General features: G+C 37.4%; 1 protein-coding gene across 3 annotated transcripts in view; it reads right to left on the bottom strand.

Annotated features, from left to right (window-relative positions):
* Window positions 1-4,778, bottom strand: part of LOC115627081 — a 159,042-nt gene extending 154,264 nt beyond the window's left edge. For all 3 annotated transcript variants that reach the window (XM_030522632.1, XM_030522630.1, XM_030522631.1), the window contains exon 1: window positions 3,606-4,778. The gene's annotated coding sequence lies outside the window, so the exon portion shown is untranslated. The remainder of the gene's footprint in view (window positions 1-3,605) is intronic.
* Window positions 4,779-12,406: the final 7,628 nt, after the last annotated feature.

Genomic DNA, 12,406 nt, shown 5'->3' on the forward strand with positions numbered 1-12,406 from the left:
CAATTTGGTTTTTGGTGCCCGGGCGGCATGAGGCGCTAATTCAATTAGCGGTATTATGCGAGTATGCCGGCATTCGCGTTTATCGCTCGCCGGCGAAAAACAGAAAATACAACAACATAAACAACAACGAATGAAATACATAAAAAATAAATAAATAAATAAAAATTATAAAACAGAGAAGAAAACTTTGGCGCTGGCGAGACCTGCGGAGGAAGTCTGGGAGCCCAAAAGCCTGTAAAACACCTGGCGAGTGGCATTTTGGTTGGGGCCTGGCCCAATACTTTAATTGGAAATTATCACAGTGTTGTTAAGTACGCAACAGAAGTAAACACAACAGCAACAACAGCACATCTCCAAGATACCATGGCTTTAATCGCTGAATCGAAAGTGTAACAAAATGCAACAACAACAACAACAAAAAACACACGTAGAGAAAAAATGTCACCGATGTTAAGGGAAGACGGCTGGTATCTAACAGGATATGAAAAAGAACGCTGAAGCTCCCAAATCTGGACTCTTTTGTTTGTTTATTCAGACAAAAATAAACTTTTGGTTGAAAATAAATCTGCTTCCATATCTGTTTTGAACACAAAAAGTGAGTGATGGCGGAAGGGATGAACCATTTCCAATATTTGAGTATCAATATTGTGATTCCCTTCTGATGATGACAGCCCGATTGGAGAAACATTTATCCTGCAACCAAACTTTTTAAGGCATGTTTTTCTTTGGAGTTCTATTTCGGACTGTCCAGCTCAAGTCCAGACTTGAATGTCATTAAAAAGATATGTGGTATGTGGTGAAAATATAAATGCCAATTCATGAGAATTATTTGGATTTATAGGTTATGAAAATCATTTGGATTAATAGGTATTAAAGTTTTTACGAATAAATGTCCATTGAATTATTTTTTGAAGTTTCCATCACCAATCTATATACGAGTATGTATGTATATATAATATCTAACTGATTAGCGATCAACGATAGGAAACTAAAAATTCGGATCTATGGTTCTATGATGTATGTATGGTTTTTGGTTTCTGGAATGGCCTCTGAAGTTTGTTTGAAAAGTCTGGGTTTTTTAAACAAACATGGGTTTCATACTTAAAGAATTAACGTAATTTGTGGCGGGCTTTTTTTTTTTTTGGAAAAACTGGTACACCAAGACAAAAATCTATAATTTAAAAAAAATGCAGAAGACTCTGATCGCTTAAGACTTATGGGTCTACAGGAAATATAAAACGACACTTCGACTATTGAAGATAACGAATTTCTCTTACGAAATTTTTAAAAACAATTATATGATTTAATTAATGAATGTCCTTGATGTTTTGGATTTTGTGTTTTCATTTGATAACTGAATGATTGACGAAAGGCTAGAACTTTAAAAACATTCATATTATTTATTCATTATATTCATGTCAATTTTCTTTGTATTTGGTTCGTAGAAAGACTACATATATATTTTTATTAATTTGTAGGATCATTATCAATTATGTTTAAAAAGAAACCATTGCTGATCTGGCAGCTGCACTTAGGTGAGTTTTAATTTTGTTATAATGGGAAGTATGAATGCCTTCTATTTATACATTTGTGTGGCTCTTTTTTTTTTTTGAATGTTGCTGACGAGTTGACGAAGCGCGGGAACTCCCACTAGCGACTGACTAATCAATTGATTTTAATCAGAATTTCGATAAGCATTCAATAAGCACTCCTTAGCTGTTCATAAATATTTTTGTGATTATTCTATATGGATGTTATTTTATTCATTTATCGCCTTTCCTAGTTGACCTTTTATTTAGTGTACGAACCGACACGCTTACATGGGTATACAAATATATCCATATATGTATGTATGTATGTATGTATATATCTATGTACGTGTGTAAAAGTCGAGCAAGCGACCAACCTCAAAATTGTGCAAAGTGCAATGCTAACAGCATTTGTCATAACTAGATATGCACTAGAAGTGTGTGTTGTTGGTTGTTGCTTTTATAATTGTTATTGTTGCTGCAGTTGTTGTTGTTGTTGTAATTACCACGGCGCCAAGCGCCACACAAAGCATTAACATATGAATATGCATATGCATCTACAATTATACTTATGCTTCTTGTTGCCGACGTGACAGCCGGCGTTGCTCTGGGGCCAGGGGGGGCTACGACACCAGAGACTGGGAGAGGGAGTGGAAGAGGGAGAGAGTCAGTCACACATTGTTTTTAGCTTTTTAGCTCATTATGTCAGCGCTTTTTTTTGCTGCTGCTGCTGTTGTTGTTGTTGTTGTTTTTGTTTTGTCTTTTCATTGCTACTATTGTTATTGTTTTCGTTGACGCGGTTGGCTTTTGCCCCCCAATGCTGCCATTGGCCAACACCTGTCACATTATGCTGACCGAATCGGTGTATTGATGAAATGGCATATTGGCCCCCATTGGGTAAGTTGATATTTTGGGTTTCCCAAGCCGGTTATAATCGCACTTAGGACTTTAATCCAACATGCCAGAGCCTAGGGGAATGCGGGAGAACAACTTTCTGGCGACTGGTTCCTAGAGGGATTTTGAGATCGAAAGATTTCAGGTTTTTGGTACTCTATTAGGCATGAAATGTTGCTTTATCGGATCCGAGAATTGAAATTGACACTCGTTCCAGGCATACCTTCCTTTAATACATACTTTGATTTACTTGTTAATATAGTATACTTAATAAATAAAACACCATTTCATAAATTTTTTTATCGAGCAACATTTTTGAAATAGCACTACTATTATTTTGAGCACAGCTGTAGCGTTCATAATTGCGTAGCAAGATCTTTTAAGTGTTTTTCAAAACAGTAAAGCGATTTATCGTTAGCTTTTTTGCAAACAGCCAGGAACAGTTACAGACAATTTTGCAAATAAATAATATTATTCCGAAATTCAATCTGCCTTAGAAATTTTGAGTTAGCTGTGAGCCCCATTTGTATCCTGAAAACTCTTTTGAAATACCGAAACCCGTCTAGCCAGCAATCGTTTTAAAACTAAGACACGACAAACTTCCATTCTATTTATTTTTTATTAGAAAACAAACACTCCTTGACAAGTTTTATTACGAAACACCCAGACCAATTAAGTCTGTATACAAGTATACCTACATAAATCATAATGATATCGCTATTTAAACCGATCAATTACTTTTTATCTTTATTTATAACATTTATTTGGACATTTCATTTTTTTTATCAACCAACACAAACAATTGGTAGACAGCCAGACATTTTGATCAGCTTGCTGGAGCAAATGATAAATCTATGTATTAGTATTTACTATAATCGTATTGAAACAATTCATAAGAATTGTCTCCGAGAATTTTTCAATTAGGGGAGCAAACAAACAAACAAAGAGTAGAGACCAATTACTGACCTAGCCTTGCAAACATTCGTTTATACACACATACATATATAAATATACATATATATGCATGTGCATACATACATACATACATACATACATGCATGCGTACGCACAAAGCAAGCAAATTAAATAGAACAACAACAACACAGGCATAACACAGAAGTTGATCTCTAAGCACAAATTTTTCGCCTGTTATCTGTTTTCTGTTTTCTGCATGCCACTCACCTTCTAATGCCGAAAGAGAGCACAAAGCCAATGCACGGAGAGCGCTCTGTCGCTCCTGCTGCGCCTGTTCACAGAGTTTACAGTTTACAGAGGAAACAACAACTACTGCACTGCTGGCAGCTGCTGGATGCTGCGGCTGCGGCTCTGCTGCTGAGGATCAGTGAAGACGTTGACGACAACGCAGCAAGAGTTGTGCGTTTGCGTTTGCGTGGTTGTTGCTTTTGTTGTTGTTATTGGTAGTGTAGTTCAAAGCAGCAGCAAATTTTTGTTGTACTTGTTGTTGTTGTGCCGTCTGACGGTCGTTGCTATTTGTTGTTGGTATTGAATCCGGTTTTAAATTTCTTTCAACTTGTTGGAATTTTTTCTTATTTGCTTGTACATATGAATGTATGTATGTATGTATTTGTGTGTGTATGTATATAATTATTTTCGTTGTAGCTGCCGCGGCGGCCACTTCTCCTCCTTTAACGTGTTGCCTTTGCTTGACTTTTCTGAATGATGAAGATTTTTTTTTGGATTTAATTTATTCACGCACTGCACGACAAAAAATTACTCTTGTCGTTACTCTTGTAATGGCTATGTACATACAAACATGCATACATACGTTTTTTGATTTTATACACACAACAGAAAAAAAACAACAAAAAAAAACGACGAATATTATAGAGAAAGACGAACGCACAGATCAGCCCGAAATGCAATGGGAATAAGAGCGGTCATAAAAAAGGAAGCGCGAACGAACACAACAAAAAGACACGCACGCATAACACGTGAACGTAGCGACGGCGACGCGACGCAACGCAACGCGACGAATAACGCAAAATGCAGAGCAAAAGAAAGCGGCGGCAGCGACGCCTACACCGACACCGACACTTGTCCTGCGGCAATTAAACAACAGTAAATGCACTTTCTAATCAATTGCATTTGCGATGCTCCCGACTCGTTTTTTCGCTTTATTTTATAATTATAATTCGTTGTTTTGTTAATTTTTTTATTGTTTTATATGTTCATTTTATTAACATACATATGTATATTTTATTGGCTTACAAAGAAAACTGGGAAACTGGCGCGCCAAATTAACGTAAAAGAATTCGTACGAAACTACGCGACCAGTTTTATCAAAGCGGACAAGAAACTACCGCCAGCGACGCGCACTTCGTTGCGAATCAAATGAATGCCGGCTAACGACTAAACAAACGGACGAGTACGAGTGAAAATGAATCAAGCGGCGGCTAGCGACATGTTGCGTTGCTATAGTGGCTTTGTGTGCGCAACATGTTTTGTTTGGGCCATGACCATTACAAGGCGTTCGTTGTTGTTGTTGATGTTGCTGTTGTTGGGACTCCTACTGTTGACTGCTGCTGCTACTGCTGGTTGCAAAGCACGTACGCATGCGCGCCTGCCGCTTTGACAAATTGTGTGGCTGGCACAGCGCTGCCGCTTCAACCAATACCAATACGATACTGTTATTGTTCGATCTAATTAAATATTATAATTTGTTGAACGCAGCCAATGATTATTTATGCATACATATATGTAATCTGTAAGCCTGTAATAAGTATAAAGATGCATTGATGCTGACTGGTGTTCCAAAAATCATTGATGGAAACGTCAAAATGTTGCTAAACGTTTGGTGCATACACGTATGACTTATTATCAACATTTGTGATTTTTATTGCTTTACAAAAACACGAAATGCAGCAGCAGGCAGGCACACAAATACTCGCCAACACAAGCGCATCCCGCGCAACAGTTTGAATAACGCATGTATGTGTGTGGCGTGTGTGTGTGTGCGTGTGTGTGTGTAACAGACTATTCCAACATGTTCGCCTGGCACATTGCGACAGTGGACCGCAACATGTTGCGTGTTGTGTTGCCATGCACTTAACAGTGGCGCTGTTAAGTGCTAACATTGCTGTTAATCATACAGCAGCTAGTTACAGACATTTCGATTTTCAAGCCGGTTATTTACAAAATTAATTTCATTTTAATTAACACGTGCTTCTGACCCTGCTGCCAATTCAGCATAACAAATGAAGATACATAAATATGCATGAATATTTTGATTTGGGGGCATGCGAAGCACTATGCTGAGCAGTCAGTCGTCGCGTCGGTGGGATACGATTGTTTTTGTTTTTATTCCGCTCTTTATTACTTTCGTCAATCAAATGCGACATTTCTCTTGTTTGTTTTCAAATGTCCATCGCATAGGGAATTGGGCACTGAAAGAAGGAGTGGGCTGTAATTAAATAAATATACACAAATATGAAGATATGTAAATCAACTAAGCATTTATACAAACTTAATAAAATAAATAGGTTGTGTGGCAGGGTGTTGGAAGCTAATCACAATTGCCACCATTTTAGCAGTGTTGGGTAACGATTGCACTTCGGCTGCCAGTAAAGAGTGCTGTAAAATGCTTCCATTGTTCTTAAAGATATGTAAATCCACTAAGCTTTCATACAAATTTAAAAAAAATATGTAAGTTGCGTAGAAGGGTGTTGGAAGCGAATCCCCATTGCCACCATTTTAGTAGTGTTGAGTAACGATTGCACTTGGGCTGCCTGTAAAGAGTGCTATAAAATGCTTGCATTTTTCTTGGAGATCGTAAACTACTTGCTAAACCATGCCGTTCTTATAATAATTATTAATGAAATGCATTCTGGTTTTTATTAGCTTTTAATTACAATTATTTATATACAATTGCGATCTGTGTGTGTGTGTGTGTGTGTTGCATATTTATGGCCACAAGTCATTTGTTACTTGAAACCAAGCAAGGGATGCCCTTACTCCACTACTCTGTCGTAATTTTTACCGCGAAACCCCCTCCCCCCACCTTCCCCAAGTCGGCCCAAGCATGGCATAATGCGCTCGTAATTATGCACGTGTCAGCATCGCTTGGCCGCGAACTTTTGCGACCGCCGCCGGCGGTGCAGCGTTTGCCACCTGCCTGTCTGGCGACGACCCACGAGTAACAAACCGGCAACCTGGCAACCTGATATAGCCGGCTACTACTGGTAGTCCGTTGTCTATTATTTTGCATAAATGAACCCCCAGCAGGAAGCAGGGAAAAGTTTGCAGTCCATGGAGATTGCCGCACAAAAAGTGATTTATGTTTCTTTAATTTGCATAAGAAAATGTTGAGCACAAATTCTGGCCGGCCCTGCTGATTGCTTGTTTATTTATTCGCCTTCCCAGGCACTGGCACAGGCACAGGCTCGGGTAAGGGTACGGGTACGGGCACAGGAGAGTAGGATGCCGGGCATTATGCAGATCAAAATCGAAGCATTTTTGTAACGCCGATTAACAATGTGTGCACAAGAATTTCAATTGTTTTCATCTGCAAATCTTAATTGGGATCTAAACAGTTGTCGAGAAATTAAACATCTTAACGATAATGCCCGAAAAAGACGCCTCCAAAAATTGCAACATTTATTTAAATTACAGGAATTTTAGCAGGAGGAGTATTATATTGTTCATTGAATTTATTGGAACTGTGCAAAAACAAACAAAGAATAAACGAGTGAATAATTAATCCGATCCTACTATAGTTCTCCTGTTTGGTTAGTTTTTAAAGTAACTCTTGCTCTTCAACAAATTATAATCAAAAATTGTTTTTCTAACTCTTTGATTAACCCATAATTACTCGCTTTTTATCAAATCCCTTTTAAAGATAGATTTTATAAATTTTTAAGCAACTTTTGCTCTGCAACAAATAATAATCAAAAATTCTTCTTCTAACTCTTCTACAGACCTATAATTACTCGCTTTTTATCAAATCCCTTTTACAGATACATTTTAGAATTTATAAAGCCACTTTTGCTCTGCAACAAATTATAATCAAAAATTGTTTTTCTAACTCTTCTATAGACCTATAATTACTCGCTTTTTATCAAATCCCTTTTAAAGATAGATTTTAGAATTTATAAAGCAACTTTTGCTCTGCAACAAATTATAATCAAAAATTCTTCTTCTAACTCTTCTATTTTTGCAAAAATCGGTTTCATCGTTTGTTGCCAAAATATCCCATTATCCCCAGTATTACTTTTTCGGGGAATTGGATTTGCCATTGGAAGAAAGCGTTTTAGGGATGTCGAAGGCTTCTGAAGAAACACTCGTTCGAATAGGTTTTGGATTGAGTCGGAAGGTGATTTTATAAAAAAACCTTTTTATTTATTTATTTTTTTTTTTTTCAAAATATTAGCTCTGTGTTTCCATTTATAAAAAGACTCATTTGCTTTGGGAACGCACCTTATATCGTGAAAGAACTGAGCACGCGGTTAGTCACAGATTTGCAAACTATAGTATAAGCAATTTTTTTACGTTCTAGACAGCTCTGTAGGCCAGCTTCTGCGTCCATTGTTCCAATTATGTGTTTGTCTGAATGAACGCCTCAATATTGAAGACTGTAGGACATACAGGCAGCAAACTTTGCCTCAGCATCTCTCTGGCATTTGTGCATATAAAGGTTGCTCAAGATCGGAGCATAGCTGGCCAAATAGGAAATTAAATTCGCCCAACCTGTCGGAGACATTATAGTTTTTTATTTATTTATTTATTTATTTATTTATTTATTTATTATTATTATTATTATTATTATTATTATTATTATTATTATTATTATTATTATTATTATTATTATTATTATTATTATTATTATTATTATAAATTACTGCATAGTATAGTAATTTTTTATAATTATAGCATCAAATTATTCTATATGTTTGCTGTAAATGAATGTAAAGAACATCTTCTGGTAATCTGTATCGCCAGCATAATTTGTTGATTTATTAAATAAAATAAATACAATTTATTTATTCGAAAATGTGTCTATGAATTGCTCATGTACTGGGAATTGAATCAGCCCGCTGGATTAAGGGGAAATGGGAAATATAATCGCAGATCTTGATGCAAATGTTAAGGATATTGTGGGGAATACAATGTCTCTACACATCTCTGCTTGCTCACGTCTGCGACGTAAGCGGGCCAAGTCACGAGGCTATCGGTGCGACAGGTGTCCAACTGGTATTTGGACAGTTGGGAATTGTGGGGGGTTAGGTACAAAAAAGAAGAAGAAGGAAATTGAGCGCTGGGCGATGCGTAAGCAATCGTGTGTACTCAGCGGCATTTTAATGAGCTGCTGCCGACGTCATCGCCATCGCCATCGCCATCGCTATCATCATCATTGTTGTGATTGTATATATTTTGTTGCTTCCCCCCCCCCCTGCAGCCCCCCCCTTTGATTTTATTTCATTTGAATTTACTTGGATTTTTGCACTTGACTTTGAAATTGAAAATAGACAACGAACAAGCGACGCGGGGTAATTGTGTAATTAAATGCTCATTGTTGTAGTTGCCGCAATTGTTGTTGTTGCTGTTGTAGTTTGCTGTAATTGTTGATGTTGATGTTGCTGCCACGTCTAGCCAAGTAAATGCATTTAAATGCCAGCAAGCGCTCTGCCGATCCATTCGCACCTGTGCATATTTGAATAGCTATAGTTGTTGTTGTTGTTGTTATTGTTGTGGCTAGTGCTGGTAATGTTGTTGTTGCTGTTGCTGTTGTTACTGTCGTAGCAGCTAATTGTCGACCTTGGCAACAGCTCAGTGTCAAAAGCATAGGCCGAAAATTTATCAACAATTTTGAATGCCAATGCCAACTCGTTGTCCATTTTATGTTATTTACTCTGCTTTGCATTTCAATTTCGATTTCAACAACAGGCAACAACAGCAACAACAACAAAAATTCCACTGACTAATTCCGTTTGACACTCGGATTCTGGAACAGACATGCCAAAAAAAAAATGCACACAAAAATGTAATTTCAATAAAAGGGCATGGAAATTCTATATTTATGAAAATATATGTTCTTTGTTTTGGGATTTACTTAAGAGCCAGCAGTAACCGACAAAAAAACAACAAAAACAACAACAATTGGCCAAGAAATATCTCTCTATTATTTCTCAGCATATCATCCTTTAAGCTTGATACAGTGTTTATGGTACATATGTATATTAAAAAAAAGAAAAAAAATGAATTAAATTTAGCGCTAGTACACTTATAAAAAAAACACTGAAATTTCAATATAGATTTAACTATTTTTACCATCGATTTTGCACCATCGTGTGTTTTAGTAAATATAAATTTAATATGAAAACATTAAATTTAAAGCGTGACGATATTAAATCACAAGTAAATCACAAGATTCACGCCAAAGATTTATTTTTTATAATTCTAAAATATTTTTTACACTTTTTTGTCTGCTCTACTGGTTTTTTAATGCATTTTCAATATTCCTATTTCAATATTTATTTCTTTTCTAATATTAAAATATTAATTTCAAAGTGTGACGATATTAAATCACAAGTGATGATGTGGAGACGTGGGTTTGATTTACGCCAAAGATTTCTTTTCTATAATTATAAAATATTTTTTCCACTTTTTTGTCTGCTCTACTGGTTTGTTAACCCTTTTTCAATATTGAATATTTATATTCAATATTTCTATTTCAATATTCATTTCTTTTTTTTCTATAGAACCATTTTTAGCAGAGAGTAATTTTAACGTTTATATGATTTAATATATTTCTAGTATATTTATATAGACTACAAAAAACTTCAAATTAAAGTTCAGAAAAATATAAAAATTTAGTATGGAATATAGTAAATTTAACTATTTGTTTTTTTAAGTGTGTGTATATTAATATTTAATATGGTTCAACATTAAATTGAATATGACACACTTTAATAACGAAGTTTTGCACTTTGTTTTTGAATATTTTTCATATTGAAATCACGAGTTGAATATGTTTTTAGCAAAATTTACGATGTTTATATTTGATTTGAATATGAAATAGTAGAACATTAAATTGAATGTGAAAATATTCATCTGTACTATGCAACTTTTTTATCAGTGTATGCAAGAGTCGGCTGCTCATGTTCTACTTCCTATTTGTTTCAACACTTCAGCGCCATCACAAAAAGCCCTTGGCAGTCGTTTTCTTTTTTCTACAGTTCTAGTTGGAGTGTATGAAATGAATTTCGATTTTTGCTTCTTAATCCACATAAACATCATTCCTTATCAGCATCACCATCATCATCATCATCATTGTGCTTGGCAGTTAAGTAGTTCTGCATCAGTGGAATTTTCTAAAGCTTTTACATCGTTAATATTGACATTCCCTCACTCACATACATACATACATACATACATACATACGTCCAAGTGTCTGGGCATGTGCCTCTTTTACAGAAAAATCGTCTCATCCCACACATCCCTCACCAGCCCGTACTTAGAGAGCACTTAGGCCTTTGGAGCGCTCAGCATTTTATTGCCACACCCCCAACACTCCAAGACTCCTACTCCGACTCCGATTCCGACTATGGCCCAAATGCAGCGCTTTCGCTTTGGGAACACAATTTAAATGTGTCAGTAGCTTTTAATGCCTCTCCTGCAGCATTCCATCAAATTTTACTTCACTGATTCCTTGCGTCTAATTATCGGCTGTCCCTTTGTATGCTTGCTGTCTGTGTTCCCACTTATACTCCCTATCCTCTCGCATTGCCGGTAACATATTCGACATTATCGGCAGTCAAAATCAAGCCAAAGTGCATGGCCTCTGAGGGCCGGGTCAAAGGCCCAGAGAGCATTTCATCCATTTCACATTTGGTGTTGGATTGCCCAGCCTCAAGGTGGGGTACAGAACAGAACAGAACGGGACGGAACGGAACGGTACGTTGTTAAGGGAGGGGAGAGCAGAGAGCCTCTGCTGTGCTCCAGTGCTGCCACTTCATTATCGTGAAGCTCGTTGCGCTTGACTTTTTCTACATTTACAAAAGGCAAAGGCAGTTACAGTTTGCTTCTGCTTCTTATTCATCTTATGTTACTTTTGTTGTTGCTGCTTCTGCTGCTGCTTCTTTCACTTGTTCGATGTTGATGAGCTGAGCTGAGCCGAAACGAAACGAAACGTGCCGGCCTGCGCTGTGCTGAGCGTGTGGAACGGCAAAGTTTCAATTAAAACCCAAGAACCTTGTGAATGTGAAGATGCGAATTATGGATGTGGCTATAGCTATAGCATATACATACATAGCTTGTGTCTGTGGCGCCCCGTCATGCTAGGGTTATGCCGGAGTTATTAAAACAACAGCACCCAGCACCAGCAGCAACAATAGCAACAACAGCAAGCTAGCAAGCAAACAAACAAACAAACAAACAACAAAAAGTCAACAAGCCAAAGAAGCGTTGAAGAGTAAAAGCAACAACAACAGCAACTACAACGACTTCAAACTTTGCTGCTTCAGCGTCAAATTCATCAGCAAATCACGTTAATCAGTCAGCGGCCACGTCAGCGTCGACAGCAGCGTCGGCGTCGCCGTGAGACTGAGCAGCGAAGCTTCAAAGCAGCAGACAGAGGCAGTCGGTAATGAAGTGCAGCGAAGCGAAACTTGGAACTAGCGTCCATCGAGAGTTGGGAGATGAAGACGAAAACGAAGGCAAAGGCAGCGACTGCGTCGACATGCGTTTTTGGTTTCGCTTGCAGTTTTAATTTATGCGGCCAGTTTTAGGCGATCGCCGTCGATTTCATTAAAACTCTCTCTTGCACTCTCTCTGCTGCAGGCGCTGCTGCTGCTGCTGGTGCTGCTGCTGCTACTGCTTGGGCAGCGTCTGCTACAAAGGACAATATGACGGCAGACAAGCAAATGGATGTTGGCTTTAAAGGAAGCGACAGCGGCAGTGGGGTTTTTATTTTTCAGGTAATTATTAAATACACTACACTAGACTAGACTAGTAAATGGATTCTCCTT

This window comes from Scaptodrosophila lebanonensis, unplaced genomic scaffold, assembly GCF_003285725.1.
Source record: "Scaptodrosophila lebanonensis strain 11010-0011.00,11010-0021.00 unplaced genomic scaffold, SlebRS2 tig00000092-arrow-pilon, whole genome shotgun sequence".
In the NCBI taxonomy this organism is placed as follows: domain Eukaryota; kingdom Metazoa; phylum Arthropoda; class Insecta; order Diptera; family Drosophilidae; genus Scaptodrosophila; species Scaptodrosophila lebanonensis.